This window comes from Leuciscus leuciscus (genome assembly GCF_965113295.1).
Source record: "Leuciscus leuciscus genome assembly, chromosome: 9".
In the NCBI taxonomy this organism is placed as follows: Eukaryota; Metazoa; Chordata; class Actinopteri; order Cypriniformes; family Leuciscidae; genus Leuciscus; species Leuciscus leuciscus.
In genome coordinates, this window is record NC_138733.1 from 23826025 (window position 1) to 23853455 (window position 27431).

Below are 27431 nucleotides of genomic sequence, written 5' to 3' on the forward strand. Positions count from 1 at the left end.
CAAACCGGAGTCAGACAAAGATAGAGACTCAAGAAGAAGTGACAACATGTAGACAACATTTCTGAATGGTTAGTTGATGAATTTATGTAGCTTATGTGTAGTTATCTTCTAGTCATTGATTAGCATATTCAGTTTCGGGGGCGGGGTTTATGTAAATTTTAGGGGTTGTGATGTCACTAACCCGGAAGAACTGTCGTGTAGTCCCTACCAGCCGTTTGTTGTAGTCCTTAAAAAGTGATTTCTTTATTTAAGAAAATATCTCCCTTTGCTTTGAACTTTGAGCATCGTAACTTTGCAGATGATGTTTATGTTCAAACAGCAACATTACACATTAACTTGAGTTAGAAAAGTGAAATCATAATCAACCACCCCTTTAAGAATGATGTGATTTTGAATTGGTAAAATGTTCTTGGAAAATAATATGATCAGAAAATCGGCTAATAATTATGCACACACTGTATTCAATTACATTATTTTGTTAGATACTACAATCATAGATTTATATTTTTATGCAGCAACATATGTAGTCAGCGTTCATCTCGCTCTGACTTCACAATGCCTATTTTCAGTGATGGTGTCAATATTGTGTTAAACAGTAATTTTCCTCTCTATGGTGGCCTCTTTGGCAAGACCAACAACCTTTGTATTTGAGTCCAAAGGGGAGATGGCAGTTTGCGCTTCTCACCCCATATCCTTGTTTGCACCTGCCTGCCCAGAGAGCCTTTGCTCTTCCTGGTCATTGAAGGTTCAAGGGAAATCAGTGGAATCAAAGGTCTTTGTCTCCTGGCAGACCTAATGTTTCCCTTTGTGACCATCACATGCTGAGGCCAAAGTCCCTTTGTTTTTTGCCTCTGCTCTCTGATCTGGGTTCAATGTTTGAACTGCTATCCGTTTCTAGGCACACAGAGGAAAAATATGTGCTATTTAAACCTATGATTATACTTTAATTGCTTGACTTTGATTTCGCTGTGATAAATTTATTTTTATTTTTTTACGTGATGGTGCATTATTCTATAAATACACAACAGAATTACAACCAATTATTTTTCAAATAGCATAATATTCCTGACAATTTGGGGCTTGTGCATTGAGCATCTCATTTAATTTTTCTAAACCAATAATACTACTATATGGATTTTACACATTAGTACACAAGAGTATTTTTTTTTTTTTTTTTTTTTTTTGCTGAAAAATGTAATAGTGCTTTCTACTTACCTTCGTAGCAATAGGCTATATAGCAAATCTCAGCGGCCTGATTTTAGTTCATCGCAAACTATAACTATATTAGCCAGATTTTTATATAAATTTGTTATATAACTTTATCTGCATTCATACTCGTGTAGGGCGATTTATACTTATGCAAATCTCAAGTGCTTGATTGCTTGATTCATTACAAAATTGCACAATCTTCCAGCTCCAATCTGCTAAATGTGACTATAAATATATTAAGATATTCTTAATGTTAACATCATGGTTTTCTGTAAAGCTGCTTTGAAACAATGTACATTGTGAAAAGCGATACAAAAAAATTTGATGACATGACTTGGAGGGTAACTGAACATTTTTCAATTTGGTCTTTAACCCTGGATCACAAAACCAGTCACAAGTAGCACGGGTATATTTGTGGCAATAGCCAACAATACATTGTATGGGTCAAAATTATCAATTTTTCTTTTATGCCAAAAATCATTATGATATTAAGTAAAGATCATGTTCCAAGAAGATATTTAGTAAATTTCCTACCGTAAATATATAAAACATCTATTTTTGTGAATGGATGCAGCACAATCGCGAACATAAATGGACAACTTTAAAGGTTTTTGCACCCTCAGATTCCAGATTTTCAAATAGTTGTATCTCGGCCAAATATTGTCCTATCCTAATAGACCATACATCAATGGAAAACTTATTTATTCAGCTTCCAGATGATGTATACATCTCAATTTCAAAAATGTGACTGGTTTTGTGGTCCAGGGTCACAATATCCAGTCAGAGCCCTGAAAAAATTTGAAATGTGTAAACATCACACAGGAGCAAAAGGTTTTCCTCACAGCTTGTCACACAAACATGTGACTATCTTGGGAGGGAGAGAGAATCTACGGTAGTAAGGAGGGGCAGCTGGGATGTTAACATCTCTTTGAATGCAAGAGAGAGCTGTGAAAAACTTGATGGCTGATACTGTCCCATCAGGATATAGCCCATCTGTAACCTCAGCGGGGCATGTTTACTCCAGCCAGAACGGTCATATGGGGTCTTAAGAGGTGTGAACTTGGTGTAAAACCTGAGACTTCTTAAAGCATAGAAAGGCTGAACTACTGGCAAGTCGATTTTTAAAGTTTAATGTTTTTGCTTTCATTTTTACTAGCAAACAAAATTAGATTTTAAACTATATTTCTTATTATAATAACATTACCAATAAAATGTATGAAGAAATTAAGATAGATAGATAGATAGATAGATAGCTATAGATAGATAGATAGATAGATAGATAGATAGCTATAGATAGATAGATAGATAGATAGATAGATAGATAGATAGATAGATAGATAGATAGATAGATAGATAGATAGATAGATAGATAACTTTATGCGATTGTGCTTCAATCTGAGAGTCATGTGTGCACCTCCCCTGTGCTGGTTACATTTGATCATGCAAGTCATGAACTGATTTAAAGCCCGGGGTTAGGAAGAGGACAGATATTTAAGCTGTGGCTTTAAGGGTGGCGTCCATCAGCATTGGGAAATCCGATTCATCTTAACGATTCGATTCGCTCGGGTGATTCGTTTTACTAAGCCGTTTAAACGATTCAATGATTCATCTGAATCATTACTAAAAAGTCTACTCAGAAGTAATTTTACACTTCTTTGTTTTGTTATTATTGTAAAATACAGTTAAATACGGGTATAGCCAAATTTATGATTAATAATATTTTATGTATCACATGTTTAGTGTGTTAACATGTCACCTACCCCACATATTTTCCCACGGTGATCACATGGAAAACATGTTTTTTTAAAAGTTTTTTTTTAAGTTTGTTTATAGCTTTTTCAGTCTGTTTTTTTAGTTTGCCATGGCTGGTTTTGCTTTCCTTAAAAAACTATAGCGACCCTGATATAATTTATTATATTGTTAATGGAAATTTTTGTTGTAATTGGAGTTTTGGTGGAACTGTCTGTGTTTACTATAGTGTATTTATTTATTGTTTATAAATGTACTCACTCTTTGCGAATCGGTTCGACTGAATCTTTACAAGAACGATTCGCTCTCGAATCGGATCTCACTAGCGTCCATGAGGAGGGTAGGAGGAGTGAACATGGCATTGCAGAGTGCCGGGGATACCTTGAATAAACAATTCAGTCAAGCGACTGACTGCAGGACTCAAGAGCAGAAGAAAACCGCGCATGTGGGGAATAGACGCTGTCAGCCCCAGTCATCTTTCCGTTTTCATATATCTGAATTGTTCGTAGAGAGAAATATCATATGCGCGCCACCCTAAATGCAGCATAATTTTCAACTGGATTCTCTTCATCCGAACAGGTAAGGCTTGGTGTGAAAATAAAATTTCTGGTTTATTTATTCGTTTGTTCACCAATGCATTAGCAGCAAATCCAGAATCCGCTGTGTATTTTAATGGCTTGTGCGTATATGTAAGCAGAGGATATATAGGGTGGTGGAAGCTGACGTTTCCATTTTGAGTCTTCATTTATTTCATTGAATGTTTACATGCAGGCATGAACGTATAATGTGTGCGGTTGTTTTAACAAATGCATGTGATCCAACGATTACATGAAAGCGACAAGGACTATACGCACCCTATATCATAATATAAGTTACACATGTACATTTATAGATAGAGGGTGTACCGGCAAGCACGTGAAATGTGATATAAAAGAGTGTTGTTGTGCTAATAGTAGCCGAGCTCAGTTAAAGCACTAGATAGATCGTTACTGTGGTTGTGATAAGAGGATGATTTTAGCTCCATGCTTACCTCTTAGTTTATGTTTAGTCTATCTGAGACTCTTCAAGTTCTTGTGTGAAATCTTTAACGTGCGAGAAACAAGAAATTATCTCGCATGGCGCATGCTATAAATCTTTATCCTGAAATTCAGTGTTTATGCTTCCTAAAAACAATATTGTTTGGAGTTCTCATGTTGCAGACAGTAGTATGGGTCTTGTAAAAAGATGATCAAATTATTAACATATTAATTTTTTTTGATCATGTGTGTAGCCTAGTTTTACAAATTTTGAACATGTTGGGAAGTTTTACAAAGTAAAGGGCACTTTTGAAAAATAGCAATTATGTACACTAATTTGAGACTCCAGCAGTCTTTATTTTTATTCTATGTGGAGGTGGTCGCCCCCTTATGCACGCAGACATGTTGATATCACATGACCAACTGGCTCATGCAATTGATCAATTTGTGCAATTGTGTACTATTAAAATCTGTTTACATTATATTACACTTTTAAAATGTAGGTGGTTTACAAGCATATGCATTAAAATAAAAACACTATAATATGCCCTTTTTCAGAGAGAAATCGAAACAGTCTGTCAGTTGCGTTATTATGCATTATATGTATTCGTGTAGTTAATGAGACAGAAAAAAAGATAAACAGATTTGGTGCATAGTGGCAGCAGTTAGTAAACATACTACATGCCTCCAGGCCAGTAGGCGTCAGTATGATGTTACTGAGTGCACCTTTATTTATTATATATTCATGCCTCTGGCTTTTGTTGCATTTCTCAATCCAGTGTGGAGCTGTGGATAACAACAGGACCTGAAGTATATAATGTTCAGTGGGTTGACTCATAGGTTTTTTAGGATAAATATACCTTATGACATTAGACAGTACTGAATGAGCATGGTGTTGTGTCATTAGCACAGCTGCACTGAATAATGTACTGTAATGACACTGTCTCTTTTTTTAAGCACAGAATGTGCACAGAAGCTCTGTATGTGGGCAGTTGTGTTGATTTTTATTTTTGTATTGAGCATGACTAAATAAAAACCACTGAGTTGGTTCTCTTCTTACATCAGACTTTACACAGTTTGTTCTGGTTTAAAAAAGTCCCAAATGTTAGGAGGAACAGCTTGCTTAAGATCACAATTACATGTAACCCAAAAACCTGACTACCCACTCACATTATGTTAAAGCGTAATTTGTTTATAATGTGGTTCTGTTTAAAATGAAAGCTCTTAGTCTTTCTTCTGAAAGAGCTGTGAAGTAAGCTTTTGTAAACAGTCTTGTCACTGAAGTCTAGATTAAAAGAAGTGGATATCTAGGATAGTGATAACAGCCAGTTAATAGTAATATTTGTGGACTCAGTTTCAACTCATGTTTTCCATATTTGTAAATGAATGACTTCATGTAGCATTTCTTATTATTAAAAGGGATAGTACACCCACAGATAAAAAATTCCAACATTTATTTACCATCGTTTTGTTCCAAACTTTTATGACTCCTTTTTTCTGTGGAACACAAAATATTTTTTTTTCCCCATATGAGTCAGTGGCATGATATCCCATGTTGTTCTTGACCCCATTTCTTTCATTGTATGGAAAACAAATACATTATAAATGTTTAGGGCTGGGTAAAAAAATATAGATTTCTCGATTCTAATCGATTCTCATTTATATGAACTGATTTCGATTCTTAAATCCCAAAAAATCTATATTTTAGTCTATGCTGTTTTCAGTTGATGAATGAATGGAATTGTAGTGCCTCCCATCCAAAAAATCACTATATGCTTTGTTACTTTTGATATGAAAATAAGTTTTTCAAATTCTGTCAATTTTATTAATTTTTTATAATGTGGTGTGACTGATCGCTGTGACGCCTCAGAACAAGCAGCAGCGCGAAACGCACATGAACTAATCATCTCTTTTGCTTTACTACTAGTTACAGCATGGAATAAACATGAATGAACATTAGAAGGTATTTTAAAAAATACTTACCGAAATCCTTATGTCTCATGTAATCGCTCAATCAGTGTTTGAACTGCAGAAAGACGTCAATAAAATAGCCTGTAAACAGTCACGTAATGTTACATTTACCTCAGAAAAGCCATTCATTGACCATAAACATAAATGATCTATAGAGAGGAACATTTAGCTAAATATATGCATCATATTACATATTCATTATACTTTTTACTGTTCTTCAATATTTAAATAAATATGTCAAGTTTTTAAGAAAGCCATCATTTAAATGTTTATATTTCCAAAAATCAATTGGAGTAGAAACATAATTAGGTAATTATTAAGTTAGTATTTTAACTTTATTATTATAAAAACTTCCTTGTGTGTAATTTAAGTGTTTGTATACAAATCACTTAATTTTAACCTTCAATATTATAGTAATGTAGTACCAAAGTTTACATCATTAGTTGAGAGATTTTTATTCTTTGAGAAAATGTGCTATGTACTATACCTGATATATCCAAAATAATCCTATCTAATCGAATCAGAAGCTTGTGAATTGAAATCTATTTGTGTCGATACCCAGCCCTCCTTCTTTTGTGTTCACAGAAGAAAAAGTCATACAGGTTTGGAATGATTGGAGATTTAAGAGTGAGTAAATGATGATCAAATTTTAATTTATGTGAACTATTTCTTCAACATTCCTGTTAATGAATCCATAATTAGACAGTTATAGTCATGGACATACACTAGTCAAAATATATGGATATCTAAAAGTGAATGTTTTTGATTATGCATAGAAGTGCCTGTGGTTTTCTTCTGTATTTGGTTGGATTCATAAATGATGCTCACAGTCCTACAGAGATGTTTGGCAACTCTTGCTTTGCTTTTTTGTTGTTCTGAATAATATTATGATGTCAGTTCATCATATTACAAATTGAATTTCGAAGCTCGGGTAACTGGGCTTTGACAGAGTATGCAGTTGGCATAGAGAGACAGAAATACTCCTGTCGTTTTGCACAGGGCGGAACAGTAAATGCCATCTGATCATGTGGAAAGAAAGCCAGGATGAGGAAATGGAGGGATGAAGTGAAATGGTTTGTGTGTGTGTGTGTGTGTACACGCGTATGGATGGCTGGAAGGGGTTCATTGTTCATGAGATAATGGCAGGATCATCTACCAGACAGGAGGTCACCACGCCCCTCAATCATAACCCATAATTGATTGACCATAATGGAGATTGAAGTACATTATTCATAGTTTGCGAGAAAAAAATTACAGCCGGCCCACTGTGAGATCAGGGTCAGATAAATCAGGAAGAGAGGTATGCATGCAAGCAACGGCTTGTTGAAGAGACAACCGGCTGAACGTGATCTTGTAAACATCAGGAATCAATGCGATCGCAGCAGCGCACCAGCTTTTAAGAAAATACATTTACAGTGCCTCTTAAATTGGCTTGTGTTGTGGTCCATGAGGAGGGCGGTGGTAAAAAAAAAAAGACAAATGCAAGCAAAGAGTCCCGTATTAAACTAATGGCGTAAGCAAAAGTGGAGGGCAAAAGGAAAGAAGCATCTTAAATCATGTCTCCGTGTGCCAGCTCATCTATCAGCAGTACACCACAGAAATGATTTTTCCATCTGTAGAATAGAAATGTCAGCCCGAGGCAAGCGATGTGTATCAGTGATGTTTTTATAGAGTAAGCCAATATTAGGTATGCGATTTATGGCACATGTGCAACTATCCTTAACTTCACATGCATAGACTCTCAGAAATCAGAAGCCAAACTTAACGGGTTGGTAGCCAACGCTGTTTGTGAAGGTTTTTTTGGATTATTATTTTTTTATCCGTTTATATAATATCTCAGTCCATAATCTACTTTTTTATTTACAGATTCCTATGAAATTTTATAACCAAGCCCACATGGAATATGTGCCCACAGAAAGTTCCACAGATTTCAGTAGAATTGGAATGCCAGTCATTCATAAAATTCTACACATGCCTTATGTATAACATTTTTGGGTCTCATTTTCTGACATTTATGGGTAGTTGATAAATAACATGCCCATGAAAGTTTTTTTCTTACTCAACATCAAGATTTGAGGTAAAAAATTATGAATAAGAGAGTGTGATTGTGTATATTTATTTTAGGTGCTGTGACTGGTCACCATTTCTTCTAAAGGTGCACTACAGAATTTTGGCCTCATTATCATCATCTGTGGTTGAAACAATTTTTTATTTAAAATTTTTTTTTTAAATAAAGTCTTCAATCTGACCTGACCACTCACAATTTTTTAATATAGTTATTTAATAAGTGGCAAAATGCTGTTTTTAAAGTTTGCATGTAAAGAAAATTCAACCTATCTTTTTACTAAATGCTCGTTCGCATTCATTTTTCAGTGCAATGCCCACATCTCAAAATCAAATCAACAACCCATGCATAGAACCAAGTCACCTCCCAACATTTTTTCTTTTTCGATAATCCATTTCACTTCACATATTTAAAGCCATATCACAGCATGTGAAAATTGTCTGCAGATTCTTTCTGGGGGTGCTTATAACTTACTACAGTAAATGTCATAGTGACCTTTGAAACTTTCAAACCAGTCTTTTAGTTTCTTTGGATATTGGCTGATTCTGCAAATATTTCCCAGAAATATTCACCAAAACCACTACATTTTAGCTCTGTACTGTAGCCATTACGTTCTAGCTCAGTTTTGAACAAGGACGTCGGGGTGAGCCGATCATTTCTAACTGCGTCTATGTCTCTAGACAGCTTTAATGGCTGTAGGGATAAAGGTTTTCGTAGGTCACCATGTGGCAGGATCAGCATAATTGAAGGCTTGAGAGGACGCAGTAGGGGCAATAGTTAAATTGGACTTAAGACTGTTATTCAATGGTGTCTTAATTTAACCACTCTGGGTTATATGAAGCAAATCCCACTGAGAAAAGTGGCTCACTCGAATGCCAATCATTCCTCACCGATCCTGAGACTTTTGAAGGTTACAGGGCTGTCTGTGGCTGGGCTGACGGATTGATGTATGTCCCCCGTCGAGCAGAGAATTCAGAGTCCAAGGCCGCCGCAGTGCTGTCCTATTAGGGGGGATTGTCCTTCACAACTTCTTAGCCGCCTGTCCTTTCTGGAGCCTACAGAGCTCAGGCAAGGGCATTGTGTCTGCTACAATAAGCCGAGCCATGGAGTGCTTCACCCACACATAATTATATGGCTTTAATGCAAGCATCTTTCACTGTTCATCCACTCACACCATCAAGCGCAAAAAGAGTGGCGTTGTCAGAGGGAGTCGGTGGATGTATCCCTACTTCATTACGACTTGCTCTTCGGAATTAAATTGGTTCAGCAATTAACTAAAAGGGGATTTTTAGAATTTATGAATGACTGAGAAGATTGATATATTGCAAGAGAGGAGAGCAGCATGTGCAATGGATGTGAGGCAGAGGTAATGGATTTATTGTCACATTGAGAGGCACATGAAACGTGGTTAGGTGCAAGAATCACCGTATCCACATTTTAGGTGATCAGACTTGTGGCATTGTCTATGTGTTTGAGACTGGTTTCTGCCAGGTATTGTGAAAGTAAATTCTTTTCAAGGAGCTCTGTGGTGGCATTACAACATGAGTGATTTCACCAGCTGCTTTTTTGTGCTACCCAGTTCGATAAGATATGAGGTCATGCTTGCTAGATGTTGTCAGGAAAATCTAATCCAATGGTTGCCTGCCGAGACAAAGACGGCTCTATGCCGAGCAGATCAAGAAAATAATGCACAGCTTGAACTTAGACCTTCGAGGTGTTTCTTAAGAGTTAATTAAACAGAATTCATTACCAGGTAATCTATAACATATGGTGAGAAAAGATTATTGTGCCACCACTTTGAATACAAACGCTTGGTATTACTGTCTGCTCTATGTTGGGCTTTTTAGAGTTTGGATTACAGCGGGTGGTTTGATATATTTTTTGCCACCGTGGAAATATGTCAACTGGTAGATATTTTTCTGTAGTGTTTATACTGCAATAATTTTTTTTATCTGGCTGTATGTGCTTATGTACTTTATTTAATGGTCTTGGCGGAATAGATCTGCTACGCTGCTGCTGCTGCTGTTTTTGATTATTGCTGCTGCAGAGCAAGTACAGAGACTTGCTACTGCCAATACATTCACAGACATGCTGCTACTGCACATACATGAAAAAAAACCCGTAGCAGCTCTATACAGGTGGAGCTGGGGAAGGTGGAGAGTTTCTGAGGCGGGCTGCAAACAATGCCAAGTATTTGAATGCTGAGCAGCAAGCTCATTGGCTGCTGATGCCACAGTAACCAATCAGATGCGCTATGTAAATAACAATGGGATCACTTAACAACTGAGTTAAGGACCTATCTGATTCATGACAGAACTTATATATTTTATATAGTTATACACACACAGAGGCGCCAATAAATAAAGTTAAAAAAAAAACACTATTCAGGCAGTATTGGGAATGACTCGATAACAAATGCTAGACTAAGACACTTTTAAGTAACCGAGTAAAAATAGAAGTAACTGATTTATAGTAACTGAAAAAATTATAATATGTAAATACAAGGTTTACGCCCAATAGCGACGATATTTTTTTAATTTTATGTAGATATATTATCTGATATATACTGTTACTTTGATAACTTTGAGCCTTCGGCACAGAGTATGGAGACCTTTAATGGAATTCTTTATTTCTTAATAGTTACTCTATCAAATGGGTCTCTACAGCTAGTAAATGAACCTCTTAATGCCAAAGGCACTGAGAATAAGAGGGAACACCATGTTCAGCCAATCAGCCAAACAATATGTTCTTTAAATACATTTAATATTTTCTTGTATGCTCAGTTTTTTCTAAAGGTGGCTGAAACCAAAAGATAGATTGTTGCTGTAAGATGTTACAGACAAGCTCTGGGGTTGTATTGGCATCACAGAGATGTGTTCAAGGTTTCTGAAAATGTTTGAACAGTCAGAGAGTTCATGGTCAAGGGCTATTTAGCGTGAGTGTCTGGAAAGTCCTCTGGCCATGATTTGGCAGAGAGCGAGTGGTAATGGGCAGCAGATCCACCCCACCAAAGCATAAACTGGACTAATCTGTTACCGAGCAACAGCAGGCACCCCTTCACAACACATTTTGGGTGTGTAGTTCATGCCGTTACCCGGGGGATGCGGTTTTGTTGAGTTCAGCTCATGGCACATTTTTTTGGGAGTAGTCTGGTTGCCCTCCGTGTTTAGACTGTGGAAGGAATCTGCGGCGTTGAAGAGACAGAAGCACCAGGGACAGCTGGGTAAACATTACAGTTCTGTGTTTTCAACATGCCGCTTTGATATGTTAATTATTGATGCTTTTGAGGTGAGGGATGTAGTCTTTTTGTTGTGGTCATGTGTGCTTTTTTTGTTTTGTTTAATGGATTTATTGCCACCTTTGCGCTTTGAACAAAAAGTGTCACCTCATTCATCACAAAGAGGCAGCTGTTTTTCCATTTGATAGTCATCAGTAAATCAGAACATTACCCTTCCCCCAAGTAGCGCATAGTCGCATACTAAAGAGAGCAGCTTTCCAAGACCTTGAAGGGGCGGACATGTCTTGGTCAAACCGTTTAGGATGACGCTATCGTCACCTTTGCGCACGGCCTTAGACCTGACCCAGAGGGCCAGATTGTTTCCCACCAGGCTGAGATAATTATCACCCAGACCGCTTCGGAACAGCACTTTACTGTTCGTTCTTGTATTTTTAGTGGGCATCTTCAATAATGGGGGCCGAAATCTGATCCAGCTTGCTCTGTTGAGAGGATCAAGGCTGTTTGTTGCTAGTATGTCATTCGCGGTTCAAGGTTGACATCCACTTTAGGAGTCACACCAAGGTCAAGCACGGTTTAATAAGCCGTTTTGTCAGGTCAGGACACATGATCTTCCCTCGACCAGTGATTTGAGTTAATTGTGAACAATGATCTCTCTGGAACTGAGGTGAAAACAAGGCTCCGGGAAGAAAGCTCTGTGTCAGATGACCTGAACACATGATTTGTTTATTTGTGGAAGGTAACAGCCTCAAGTAAGGTCAAGGTGTTATGCAATTTAAGATGAAGTGTGGTGAAAGTGATCTATTTTCATTTGGGCTGGGTAATATACATACACATCCATTCGAAAGTTTGGGGTGCAGATGATTTTTTGGATGCATTTACTTTTTATTTTACAAAGGAAGAATTTTTATTAATTGACATTGAAGACTGCGTAATAGCTTCTGCAAATTTAGTGTTGTCATCACAGGAATAAATTGCATTTCAAAATATTCAAATAGAATAAGCACTTATTTTAAATTGTAGAATTATTTCACAATATTACTGTTTTTACTGCATTTTTGATCAAATAAATGCAGTCTTGCTGACTTTCAAAAACATAATAATGCATAATTATAAATATATGTAAATAATTAATTATCATTATTATTGTCAATTTATTTTATATATATATAGTCATTTCTTTTTTGATAATCTACTGACCTCATCATTATTTTGTGTGTGAAATAAACATATTTTGTTTAATCATTCACATGGGCTAATTTGGACATTTTCACAAATTTTATTAATGTATATCATTGGATTTCTTAGAAGAATTTATACATATTCATGGTTGGGATGACCAAATGTAAAAATTATAAATCAGCAATCAAAAAGCTCATTCTGGTGGTTAAATAAGCTGAATATTGGGCAGACAAGTCCTCACTGCATGATGAGAGGCTGGCTATTTTAATGCCCTTGCCCCAAGACAAATTAATATGATCTAAATGTGTTTTATGATGTATCCCACTACAAAAGTGTTGCCCTAAAATGTTATTTCGGAAAGAGGATTTTCTAAAACCCACCATTAAAAATGCTTTTAAAAGGATGGATTTGGTCCTTTTTTCCCCACTGAAAAAAAGTTAAATTGACTTAATTTTTACTTAAGTTAACTATCTATTTAGTTGAAGTTTCCTTTGCAATAAATTTCACTCAAACAATATAACATTGAATTAAACTACACTTTTATATGCTTTACTTAGAAACATCTAATACAATAGATATTGTGTGAGACACCATTTCTACATATAAGAAGTAATGCAGCACCTGAACACAGAGACCTCAATACTTGGTAGACAATAACATTTGCTGGTTAATTTTTGTTTGAATGTGTCATTTTGAGTAGAAAATGAACTCCAAATGTCACAAAATGGCAAGTTACTAATCCTAACAACAAAAGCAGTAATAAAACAGTGAAAAATCAACCTCATTATTCAAGGCCCAGTGCATGATGGGAACACCAGTATCAGAAAAGTTGAGTCATTTTACGTAATTTTATAACTTTGATATTTACGCTTTAATTTCTACATGCTTGAATTGAGTACTAATATAGAATTTACTTAGTTTTTTTAATTATTGCCTGAACTAACTTTTTAATGTAAATTACATGTTTTTTTTTCTGTAGTATTTACTTCACCACAAAATCATTTTTATCAGTGCAAGGGCAGACTGATGTGATTGTTCTTACCACCGTCCTCATGGTAATTTTCTTTGCTGTACTGTGTTCATTTGTGGCATCAGCAGAAAGGAACTAGAACACAGAATCAGAACTGCTTCGCTAGGGTAGAATTATTTGGGCCAAAGTGAATAAAATGGAGGCCACTTGTTGGATTGTTAAATCTTGCTGATAGCAGAACCTTATTGTTTTAATCTGAACGTAGTAGTTTCTTTTTGTACGTGTAAACATCTACATTTTGTCACACAAATGACTAGGTTCTAGTCCAGTGATCTCACTATTACAGTATGTGTTACATAAGATAGTATAACTCGTATTAGGAGTCCACTTACAGGCAAATCGATCTGTTTTCAAAGTGAATCTAAGGGGATTTGTGATAATCTAAAACGACAGTTACGACCTTAATACCCTTTTGATGCACGTTGATGTGACCCTGTTCTACACAGACCTCAACTCCGGTCAACTGCAGTGACACAATTTCACATATGCTTCAGTTAACCTCCATTTTATGCACAGCAGGCTGACAATTTTCAGCTTTTATGTGTCATTTTGTTGTTTATGTAACTGTGGTTTGTCTGACATTCATAGCTAGACGTCTCTGATTTAGCTGGCCTGTTTTTTGAAAAGATATGATCTTTTTTGTGGTTTGACCTCGCTGATTAGGAGGAGATTAGAGCTGACCTGAAAACATTTGAATGGCGTAAATAAGGGCAATGATATAATTGGCGCTCGGGTCTGCTCATCCACCATTCGCCCGTTCGGTTCGTGTGGGTGGCGAGGCCAGCAAGGAGAGCTGAAGGTGATAAAACATCCAAGTTGCCTGTAAATGAGATGAAGACTGGAGCAGCACCGGGTTCAGCCATTAAAGATGTTTTATAGCAGCCCTGCGTACTCTTCCCCTCCTGAGGTGCACACACGTAAACCTATCTATCAAAGGGAATTGACCTGCCTTTGAGTGATCACTTCACAAGATCTGCTGTTGTCATGAAAACATTCGCATGTCATCCATGTAGATGCCAACACCACTCATTTAGGGTAAAAAAAAGATATCTGACGTGTTATTTGAAAAATATAGTTCCTTAAAATGTGATAGCGATCACTCAAATTTAGAAATTTTTAACAAATGTGAAGCTTGAAAGTAACAACACTGAAAACGATACAGTCCCCGATATACGAAATCGAAGAACTAACTGGTGTGGCTTCATTTTGAACAAAATCAGGCCAAAATTAAGTTTGTTTTGGGAGTTTGAAACAGCTTGCAAAAGTCAGAAAAATGTCCTCTGGCTGGTAAACACCTTTGAACTATCATTGGTCTGTAGTGATTGCGTAATGGGTAGGTGTGGTCTGTCTAATTTCTTCTGTTCAGTCCGTTGAGGTCAGATGTCCGCGAGTAAAAACGTGAACACACTGGAGAGCTGCTTTACAGTAGAAATTAAAGTTGTAATTTTAGTTGAAACCTACACTTACACACTCTTTTTTTGTTTTGTTTAATACTGTAATGCTGCTTCTATTGTAAAAAGTACATAAACATGATGTGACTATTGGAGTTCCGAATTAAAGCACTCATGCAAACATATCCACATCCCTATCGGATGCTTTCTTAACGGCTGTTTTGTCACCGCTTTCATTTTTGCCGTGTGGTTATTTATTTATTGAAATGAAAGTGCGCAGCTCATTGTTACATATTCATCTAAACGCTGCTCGCGGCAGTGTAGGCGCCATTGGGATGTTGGTTAATTGTATACCGCTGCTCAGGTCTTTCAAACGTACTTTTACCCCTAAGAAAAGAACGAAAAATAACTTTGCTGTGAGTATATCGGGCCTTTATAGTGTATAAAACCAAAATTAAGTTAATTTGTTCAAAAATTATATTGTGGGCTAGCTTCCAACAAACTATTAGCACGCAGAGCTGTCTTATTTCTCGTTTGAGTGACATTTATTTCTCTAACACCATCTTCCACACGGTTCCCAACTGGTTTGCCTGTATTCGGCAGATGCCCTTGTATGACCTCGGTAACAGCGGATAGTGAAGCTGCCCTCTGAGCTTGTGGAACAAAGCAGAAAATAAAGTTGCTGCCTGCAAAGTGCTGCAGTGGGTGGCTTTAACATTCCCATCCACTTTCAGCTCCCGCTAACCTTGCTGAGCTCTGACATCATCCTGGAACAATGTCAGATCCATGTAGATGAATATAATTAAACAAGTGCTTATCATCCAGCCGGGGAAAGTTTAGTGGCAGGTCAACCATGTTTGCCTCTCTTTCGGCTGAAGGTCGGGCGAGGGTTAGACAGGCAGTTTGCAGGCTGGAAGGTATGTGAAAGACACAAAACACACACTGTAGGCCAACCTTTTCCAGAGCACAAAAAAAAAAAAATCTATTTTTACACTAGCTTGTTATTTACATTGAACTCTGTCGGGCCAGACTATATTGGAAAAATGGAGTACCAATGAAAAATGTACCACAGTTTACTCAAATTCCACAGTTATTATAACCATAAAACCAAAATGAATTAATTGTTGATCTCTTTTTTTTTTTTTTTTTTTTGGTGGCTAATAGTTAACGTAGTATTTTAGTGAAAACTATATACTGTGTATATAGCACATATTTCAATATATGCTAAAAAAAAAGTCAAGATAATTTAATAACACAGATATTACACAGTGTGCTCGAAGACAATATTGTTTGTTCTATTTCCATATCAGTGAACATAAACCAATCACTGTCTACAGTTCAGTAATATTTTGCAAGTGATTTTGTCATTCTGTCTGTGGTAGACTTGAGCTGTTTACACTAGACACGTTTGTTGTATTTGGTCTATGTAAAGTACTGTCTGTTGTTGTTTGTCAGCATCTCATGACATATAGTTGCATTTAAGATGTTGAAGTTGAAAGTAGTTAAACTTAAAGTAGTTTAGTTAAAAAAAGCATCTTATGGCTTCTGTTACATTCTACTGCAATCCGTCCAGCTATCTGTGCAAGAACGTGTCCTGTGAACAGAAAATGTACAGATTTTCATTACTTAAAAAAATGAGATGCACTAAATTAATGTCAAATTCACAGCCTTACTATTTACACAAGATTTTAACATGCATTAAAAAGGAAAACATTAACATGCAGGTGACTGGTGATATTGATGAGTTAAAACTGAGAATCGTGACAACTAGGATTTGCGACCTAACAAGTGAGTAAACGTGGCTCCAAAATGAGGCAGCCTGTCACGACCAAAGCCGTGGTGTTAGGTCTCAGCTTTGAATTCTAGTGAGTTCCAGCGAAACCATTTGCTTAAGATAGCATGAGGCACAATATGTTACTTAATAAGGCAAGGGATTTTTAGAGTCCTCCGCCATTAGCCGCTGAAATAATCTCCTCCCTGAATGGGAAAAGGCAGCAGTGAAGGGAGTAAAAAACGAGTGTGCTGCATAGCCTTTGGATAGGAGCAGTATTTAATTAAGATCAGCCTGTCTCACATACATGCTGGCTGATAAGGGCTCCGAAGCACATCTGGCAATATGAGAGCTTGATCTCTCTTCGCTGGGGTTAATGAAGGTGGTCTCTGCTGAGTTATGTGATAAAACTCAGCTGAACTTTTCTTTTGTCCAGTAAAAAAGTGGAAGACTGTGTGACCTATTTCCTCCAGCACAAAGCAAGAGTCCCTGTGAAATAAGTTTAAAGGGCTTGGGATGGAGTTCGGAGTCTTGTGGAAATAGAATTACTTTGATCTGAAAGGTTATTACAAATATAGTATTGATTCAGTACTCTCTCTATGAAACATTTGTACATAAATCACTACGGCTGGAAGATATATTTAATATTCTTTATATATTTGCAAGCAATGCAAATTATGATTTTGTAATGATTTTAAAATGCTTTTCATATGAGGGTCAAAGACATGACCTGCATATTTTTGTGTCCAAGTGCTTTATATCCTTTTTAAATAATTGGATAAATCTGTGACATGTATCACTTTATTCTATAACACATATTTAGTTTGAATTTATCTTCAGTACATTTAGTTATATTTATTATTTAAAATTTTGGTTTCTTAAAGGGTAACTCTCACCAAAATGCAACCTAGGTTTGTTAATCTACCCGAGGCAAACTTTCGTTTAAAAGCATATTTAGAATGGAAACGCCACTTTTAAGTTTGACCGTATTTTCGTTTTCGGTCAAATTGCCTTTTGAATGGGAGTGCTTGGGGCACTTCTATGATAGCATCAAAAATCGCTATTTTTAAAACACTAAGAAGGCTCGACACAACATGAAACTTTGCTTGAAGTATCACCAGAGGCTCTACACAGCATTGAGAACATTTTGTTTGTGTACACAAAGTTTATTAAAAAGAAAGATTTTGAACAACTCACTGTAGCTGTGTCTGCTGGCATTTTGACAGTCAGAAATAGTCGATCTTTGTTATTGAACCATGACCTTAAGGTTTCCTAAAGAGCAAGTATGAGAATGTGTAAACTTCAGCAACATAAAAAAGCTTACTTTTTTTTAATTAAAATTTAATTAAAATTAATTTAGTTATTTTCTTTATTCAGAGAAAAGGCATAAAATAATGTACATGCAATATAACTTATTTTGTCAATTGCCTTAATTTAATTTAATTTTTTTGTTTATTTATTTTTCTATTCAATTTCTTTACTGCTTATTTAAGATATATGTCACCCAGCTCTCTGGATCACCTCTTATGGCCCGTGCTGTTGACCTTTGTCTTAAAGGGGAAGACAGACTAACTAATCAGCCTTTCCATTTTGCCCATGAACGTAACCTCTGATCTCAGGGTCACCTCATCTCGGTCCTTATCAGGACCCCTGGCAGTTGTTCAGCATATATTGCCTTATAAGAAATGGATACTCAAGATATCCCTATCCCTACAGAGTATTACTGGCAAGAACAAGCATTCTCGCCCATGTGTTCGCCAATTTCAACAGTAACGAGCTACATTTCTTTCTTCTTGTCACGGTATATACCTGCACTTGAGTGTTGTGAAAGGCAAATGTGTCCTAGCATTCCACTGACTTGTGTAAACTTAGCTCTGCAGTGCAACCTGCATGTGTTGTATTTCCAGATAAGATATCTGGCAACATGTTTTCAGCCATACCAGGCCGGGATGATGAACAACGTTGAATTCCGTCCCCTCCTGATCACCCTCCTGAGGTTAAACTAAAAACCGCTCTATGCAGGCTAAAGCACACCCAAGTGCAGGACAAGAACAGCTGGGTACCAGTGGGGCCACGATTGGCAGGGTGTAGGGTTTCATCTGCCGAGGGGGTCAATTCTACTTCCTCGGAAGAGGGCCCGGGCCTCTGAGAATCTGTCATCGTTCACGTTGTAAACGCTCTGCATGTATCTGTTTTTGAATTGCCAGAAAAAGCCACCCTATCTAGGGTGGACATCCAACGAAGTGTTAATGCAATAGCATTCGGAGTAGTTCAATCATGCATTGAGGTGGCAAGTTGTATTTATGTAAAATGGTGTTTAATTAGTGAATTTTTTTTAATTTAATTTCTTGGCTGAATTTTTTAATTCTGGATGCAATAAGATTTTTACATTTTTATTTTTTAATTAATTATTTTTAATTTAGCTTAACTTTCAAATTTTTTTTTTATATATTTTTTGTAATGCCAATCAATCTGATTAATGTTTTGATGTATTTGATCAACTTCTTTCAAACCAAAAATTAAATTTTTAGGCATTTTTGGCCAAAAAGTTGTGGTGAAAAGGGATACACTGCACAATTTATGTGCATTCTTTTTGTAATTGCATTATATGGCATGCATGTGACTGTTATGGATGGCGTTCAACACTACATCAGTGTGCAAAAGCTATCTGACCTCCTTTTAAGCACTCTTATTCTTCCATTCCCCCCCCTTGTCATCTCTTAGAGTAGACAATGCACTGCCTTCATATTGCAAATCATATCTTTGACTAGACCAGCAGATAACTGTGCGAGTCGCTGTGGTGTGAGGGTAGAGGTACACGGCTCTATGAAATTTTTCATCACTGGGACTGATAGCACAGGCGGCCATTGAAGAAAGGCAGGATATTTGAGATTTCTATCAGGGTACCGTGAAGGGTTTATTTTTGAAGGGTTTGTCTTGCAGATGCAGTTCAAGGACGCCTGCAGGCAGCACGACCCTCGCTGTGCTTCTGACGTGACTCAAGGTCACGCACACTCACCCTCTGACATTCACTCACTACAGACAGAGAGCGAGAGAGTGTGTTACTGAGGAAGAGAGTGGGGGAAGGGAGGGAGCGAGTCATCTTCCCCTGTGTGCTCTGAGTAAACAGTTCACTTTGCTCTGTGTGAGCGCAGCCAGGGCCTCATTTGCTCAGCCGTTTTTACTCATCTCTCCCATTTGCAGACAACTTGAGACATGCTGTTCTCTGGCTGCCGCTCGGTAGGACCATTTGTCATGTCGGGTTTTTATTTGACTTAAGTATGAGTTATCTCAAACTCGGCTCCGAAATTAATGCACCTTTAAATTCTGTGCTGTTTCAAGCCTTTATAGTTCTTTTATGTGATCAGTACTGAGCACTCAGGAGATTGAGATGACATACGCTTCCATTCTCTGCTAAACAGATGCTATTGTGATATAATATAGGAAGTAGATGCATTACCACTTATGATATATTTATAATCTACCCAAAATAAAGATGTGCAAAACAACATATTTTCATAACTGACTAGTCAGAACGAAGCTTTATATTGTTAGCCTGGTTTAGCACGTCTACCGTAAGCCTTTCTTAAGGGGCGTTCACCTGTGTACACTGACCAATCAGTGTAATTTTCGTATTATTTAAATTAGTAGCATTTATTTATTTAGTAGTATTATTACTAATAAAAATGTTTATTCATATTTTAAATTATTTGTATTTTTCATTTTTATAATTTTATAGAAGTTTTTTATATTTCTATTTAGCGTAAATTTTATTTTTATTTAATTTTTATTTCGTAATTTTATCACGTCAACGTTTCATTTAATATTTATATTTTATTTCAGCTTTATTTCAATTACCAAAAACATTAAGTTTTAGCTGACAATAACAATAGTTTGAATTGTAGACTCAACTTCTAGAAAATAATCATTTTAAGAGTTTGATTTGGCACAGTAGAAAGAAGTAGCCGATTACTTTAAATAACATCTTTAAATCCAATTGGAAGCTAATTCTGTCACCCAGTTGAATGAATGCACAAATGGTAATCGTATCATGGCTAGCACTAACTTAATTGCCTTTAGAAAATGTATTAATTCTAATTATCTAATTAATCATCTAATTCATTTTCATACGGCAAGCTAAGTATTTATATTATACCCTCACTACTTTTTAAATAAGTTCTACACCCCTTACTATTAGCATGCCAAAGCATGCTTTAGCACATTAAAACCCCTCTCAAGGAAGTTGTCTCTGATTTCCATCCTTTTAAGTTATCATAAAAATGATAAATGCTATCAATTAGCATAGCATCAAAGTGTCAATCATCGACATCCTATCCAAAAACTCTGATTCAACCCTTCTAAGTTCAGAACATCGAAGTGCGGCAGGCATGACCAAGGACATGTTATCGTTTGTAAGTGTTTATGCTACTGTTTGACACTCATTAATAACTAACAAAACAGAAAATAGGACAAGGGGATAGAGGGAGGGAGAACTGTGTAAACATTACTTTTAAAGAGACAGACAGGCCTGTCAAAGGTTTGCTGACTCGTTTATCTTTGTGTCTTGCACTGTTATCACCTCCCCATTAAGTTTTTAATCCAACTTCATTTCTGCTAATTAGCAACTGTAGGACTGACAGGCCTTGCCATGTCCATCCGTCTGTGTCAGGACAATGATTGCCTCTCTCGAGTTGTTCATTACTTTTGTCTTTTTCAAGTCCTTCAAAAGTGCTTATTATTATTTAAGTCAAACCGATGGAAAGTGTACTGTCAGCTCTTTCGGGAGCGGGCCGTAGTAAAGAAAGCAGGCCAGGAACACAGGAGAGACACATTAAAAGCCCATGTGCTGTGGAGGCTTAGTGCGAGCTGCTCTGTGGGTAGCCACCGCACATTTTAGATGCCGAGTTACAATGAGGATCTGAAAAAGTATTGCTGCTTCCTGAGTCAAGTCAAGTCATCTTCATTTATATAGCGCTTTTAACAATGTAGATTGTTCCAAAGCGGCTTTACAGAGATACAAGGATAGTTTAAAGTAACAGAGATTGTTTGGGCTTTATAGCAGTTCTTGAATAAAGTTATTTTCCAGCTAAAGTTAATTTGATTGATTCACTTCGGTCGCAACGATCATTAGTTATTAACTTAGGGGCCGCTAACACGACACCGTTTTAACAGGAAACTACACAGACTTTAAACGCGAAACCTTTGAGAACGCTGATGGCGTGCACATGCGTATTACGAGTTCAGTCTATTGGTCTGCGCGTTTGAATATATGTGCGCAGGTTTGTAATTCCCTACAAACCAAGCCTTAAAAAACTACTTGTCTGGCCTTAACATTTTTGATACAGAATTTGATCACTTCGGGGTAGATACGCAAACCGAATTTTCCCGACAACGCTTTATCTGTAGAGTGGTAAAAGGATCCTCCATAAGGAGAAACTAGTTGGCACTTTAGCACCCTGCTATGACATCGGGTCCAGGCGCAGGTCCTTCATCAGATCTGGATACGGCCTGGATACACCTTGGGATAAACAAAAACACTAAAATTAGCGTAGATGCCATTCTTCTTATGATGTAACGAGTACATCAGGATTTATGGGAAGTGTTCCTGGTTCCGGCTGACCTGATCTATGCAGCCTAACATTGAATTATAGAAGTCTATAATGTGTTATGTGTATGCTAGGTCAAAGAGATGTGTTTAATCTAGCTTTGAACTGACAGAGTGTGTCTGCTTCCCGGACAATGGTAGGAAGACTGTTCCAAAGTTTTGGTGCTAAATAGGAGAAGGATCTACCGCCAGCAGTCGATTTTGATATTCTAGGTATTATCAACTGGCCGGAATTTTGAGATCGCAGTAGACGTGAAGGACTATAATGCGTTAAGAGCTCGCTCAAGTACTGGAGAGCTAAACCATTTAGTGCTTTGTTAATAATCAGCAATATTTTAAAATGTATACAATGTTTAATAGGGAGCCAATGCAGTGTTGACAGAACAGGGCTAATATGGTCATACTTCCTGGGCTTTATGATGATTTCATTTAAGAGTGGTTTGTTATTATTTATCCTAAAAAGTGGTGTGGCGATACCATAGTACAGGGATGGTAATACTGTGGTACTTTTCTATATAATGTATGTAGGTTACAGAACTATTATCATGTTCATATAGAATTGTTATTTATATTAGACTCCAAAGCACTTTAAAGAGTACCAGGGCATTCCTAGTGTTGGTATATAAGCAGGAATGAGTTTTTTAATTTAGCAGATTGTTGGTAATGTATTATTCATGGAACCTCCATGACACGAAAATGAAAGAAACCTGCTTATGTAACTTGTTAACACATCCAAATCCAGTTTCACTAACACAGTGTCTGCTTTTAGTCCTCACAGAATTCCCTACATCATATTTGATGAACCCCTGGATCTTTGGAAATATGACCAAATGAAATGGCAGATAGTGGTTTGTTTTTATGTTGATGGAAATGCATGTAAAGGATTTACTGCCTATCTAGTAGTATAACATTGTGTGTTGACATGCTTTTAAAGGAAACGTGGTTGTAAGGGTTTAAATGAATTGCTTAGATCAGAGATACCACAGCATTGGTATTGCGTTGATTCAATGTACTGGTTACATATTGAGTTGAATCATTTCGAAACTTTGCAGTCATAGCTGCAGTTTCAAGTTTGGCCTTATAAGAAGTTGCTTCGTCTACATTGTCTTAAGTTGACGGTTGACTCTGTCCGGTCACATCCTTGAAAACTCTCTGCTCCTTCCTCTAGACTTATGCGTTTGGTTCTGATGACTGCAGAGACTTTACTGTGTTAATAACTTCTCTCTCATCTAGGGAAAAGGCAGGGGACCCAGGCACTGTCTTCCTTTTAATGTGCTGGCTTTTCTTCAATCATTTAATTAAGAAGAGGAGCGATTATTCAGCCTCGAGTCAGCTCCTTCTCCCTTCCAGCGCCTCATTCATCTCTGATTAAACTTGTAGCATTCGGTAACTGTACTTGCCTGTTCTATCCGGGGCATGTGAAACAGGAGGAGATTGTGACAGTAGAGAAAAGAGGAACCTGAGGTCTTTAAATAAGTTGCAGGATAAGAAAATGGTCCCCTTTGGTCTCTTCGTCTTGATAAAGGCTATGCTTGCAGCTGTGTTATCTCTTTTTGCGTTTAAGTTTGGGTTGTATCTTTTGGTGCCGCATAACCTGTCTGAAGGGTTCGGCACAGTTTAACCCCCCTAATTAAGGGCTGCCCCCCCCACCCCCCATAGGAATTCAATAAAAAAGACTGGGGTCATTTCTAATCTATAATAACAGAAGTTAGTTAACAAGAGTATGTTCAAGTACAAGTTTACATTTATTTTCACCTGGTGCTTAAATAGATGTTCACAAACAGAATGCCAAACATTAATACTGTCATGATTTACAGTAGATTTGAAAAGTTTAGGGTCAGGGACATTTTTATTAACATTTTTATTTAGTAAAATCCACAAAATTGATCAAAAGTGACAGTAAAGACACTTGTAATGTTACAAAAGATTTATATTTAAAATAAATGCTGTTCTTTTGAACTGAACTGTTTCAAATCAGTATTTTAGAATGATTTATGAAGTTTAGTTTTACTATATTATTAAAAAGAAAACTTAAAATGTAATAATATTTTACAGTGTTACTATTTTTACTGTATTTTTAATCAAATATAGTCAGCCTTAGTGAGCATAATAGTCTCAAACATTTGAACGGTAGTGTATGATTTTATTTTACATTATATTATCCAGTTCAACAAAATTGACTGCTTAAGGCATCTTTAATATAATGGATGTTTGCCTAACTGTGCCAAGAATGGAAATGAACCTCAAAAGATTTTCCTATAGAAAATCCTTTAAAAAAATCGACCTCCTGAAAGTCCGCTCTTTGTGAAAGTAGATGGTAGTTAAAATTACTAAAATGAAAATGAGGTGGTGAAAGATTCTGAGGATTTATTTTTTATTTAATTATTATTATTTGTCTATTGTGACATTTAATTTGACATGACATTTTTAAAATGACGTGTGAACTTGATCACCATTTATTTTCGCTATATGGAAAAACATGGGAAACCATTGTTGAGTGAGGTTGAGGCTGGTTGGTTGCATCGAATATCCACTCGAAATAAAATCTGCTTGAATGGCCATGACGCTTCCATTGACAGCCTTGTTTTCATTGTCTAGATGTGTAGCAGTACCTCTTTGAACTATTGCAAAATGCATTCCTGTTTCATTAACAGAGATGGACACAAATGCGAAAGTTATATAGGGATGCTTTTCCAGCGAAGTACTATTAACAGTGGAGGTGCTATGATTCGAGTTAAGTTCCTCAGCCGAATGTGACGGCGGTTGTAAACAGACCCCACGAGAGGAATTCCACCGGGAGACAAAGTAAGGGTTAGAGAGCCCCGTTCCCTTCTCCCTGTGCTCTAGGGTGGAAATGGTTAACATATCACTGTAATTGGCACCCGCAGCTGCTTGTCCTCTCCACAAACAGGAGGGGATGATTTTTTCCCCCCGGCCTCCCCCTCTCCTCTCTCACTCTCTTTCTGCAGCCTCTGCTTTGTGTGACAGCTGCCTAATTGGGCATTCTCCCCTCGTAGCGAGGCTGCCTCCTCCGGCCTCCACTGCTGACGAATGGCAGCGGATTACAGATGAGGACACGATGACCTGTTCGACCTTCCCGCAGCAGGGGGAGCAGAGGGAGGGGCCTGACGGGCCGTGCCCGTGCCCAGAGCCTCAGGTCACAGGAGGATGAGGTCGTGAGAAGGTGGAGGATCTGCCAGGTGGCCAATGACAGAGTGTCACATGACAGTAGCTTGATGTCAATGTGTCAAGGGTAGACTGGTGGCACTGCATCCTCAAACACACTTGCACGGATACGTGCATGCACGGTAGATTTTGTGTTAATCCCCAGCTCTCAGACGGAGAGGCAGTGATATTTTTCATTCTCTCACTCTCATTTACATCTGTTTTTTTCTTCTTCTAGGCTCGTAATCATGCTCATTATGCTCAGAATGGTCTCCTGGGTGGGGTATATAATTATATACAGCAGAAAGATATATTAGATAAGATTTAAGGCACAACAGCATTAAATATATTTTTATCTGTGTATGTAACATATGCATTTTGGTTAGTTATTTACCATTTAAAGTAAAGTCTGGCAATTTTTTGGATCTGTCATTTTGAAAAAATATATAGGCCTATATTATAATATTATAGTATTTATTATTTTGAACTAGCTTTTATTTTTAAATTTTAATTTACGTTTTTAGTACTTTAGAACTTTGCCAAGGCAGATTTTCTATAATTTATTATATTTATAAAAAATTCTCTTATTTCAGCTTTATTTGTATCAGTGACCTTATCCTCGAATATTAACCTTTTTTTATTCTATTATTATTATCAATCTGATTAGGATATTTAAAGCAGGCTTATTTTTATGCATATTTTTTTCAAGTTCAAACTGAATACTTGGTTATCAGCCATAATCTGTCTGTTATCAGCATTTTTTTTTTATCTTATTTTTCTTGTATATTTAATTATAAATACCTGCTGCATGTTGCTGTTGCAACAGGCTTCATTTTTTCTTAAAACTGTTTTTTTTTTTTACATGGTTGGCGTTTTTTTTTCTTCTTTGCACTGTGCCTAAACAAAACGAAACCCTTAAAATATATTGTTTGTTTGCCAAAGTAAAAATAGTTGTGTGTGCATAAATGGCAAAAAACAGCTGGTATTTTAAGACACTAGGCTAATGACTGTATTTTTCTTAATGCCAGCACCTTGAGAAATTCACAGCATATGTGCAGCAGACTAATGATCCAAATGAGCCCTTTTCTCTCCAGATCATTTGCTGCACACATTGGAAAGCCATTGGTTAGATTTTCCTCTGTTAATAAAAAAGGGGAAAAAGAGGAAATTCTATCACTAACCACTGCAAGGCAAGTTCAAGCCATAAAGGTCTTGTCTGCTGAAGCATTTCAGCTTGGCTTAGCTTTCTTAGTCGACTGTAGTCAAGAAGCCATGACCAGTCTCTCCTCCACTTCACCCACACGCGCTGTTGCACTATAAAAGCAAGTGTGCGGCGACAGAGCGCAGCATCTTCTAAGACACAAAATGCAGGCTGTCAGAAGGGCTGGTGGTGCCTTGTTCCTGTCACGCTGCCAGGATGCAATATCACTCAGCTGAGGTAGAAAGCCGTCAGTTGTAAAATATGATGAATTATCCCTATTCGGCAAAGAGTGGGCCGTCTGTGGGCGTGTGGCTCTGTGTGTACGCGAGAGTACGTGAGGGTGTATAAAGAGAGCTGCTTGTGTGTGTCAGCCTGTTTTGTGTGACTGAGCACCAACGGCGTGGTTGCGGCACACATAAGAGTGTGTGGGCGAGAAAAAGAGTGAGAGAGACCAGCCACGGGGTTACTACAGGTTTAATGGCGACCTTGTTGTGCACGCACTTAGCTGCTTTCAGTGTTGAGTTGTTCAGAGCGAGCGTCTAATCCCCCACCCGGGTGCTCGCACACTTGATTAGTGGCCTTGGTTATCTGCCTAGAGGACAAGCCGCTGCCACCCTCCTTCACTGGTCAGGGCTAGGGCACTGAAGGGTGTCAACCCCAAAGAAAGAAGAAGGGAGAGACAGAAGGAGAGAGCAAAGAGGGGCAGGATGTTGTTGAGGTGTATTAGTATTCAGACAAAGCCTTACAGCCTGCAGAGCAAATTGATTACTACACTGTACCTGTTCTTGGTGTCACTGCTGCGTAAGAAGGTAAGATCGTATATTGTATACGAGTGTGTGCA

The 27431-nt window shown here is 37.3% G+C and overlaps 1 protein-coding gene across 2 annotated transcripts in view; it reads left to right on the forward strand.

The window, feature by feature from the left end:
- Positions 1 to 3297: 3297 nt before the first annotated feature.
- Positions 3298 to 27431, forward strand: part of nrip1a (nuclear receptor interacting protein 1a) — a 35176-nt gene continuing 11042 nt past the window's right edge. Inside the window, exon 1 of one of the 2 annotated variants that reach the window (XM_082179429.1) lies at positions 3298 to 3537. The gene's annotated coding sequence lies outside the window, so the exon portion shown is untranslated. Of the gene's footprint in view, positions 3538 to 26212; positions 27400 to 27431 lie in introns of those variants that run through there. The other variant, XM_082179430.1, reaches the window with a different exon arrangement.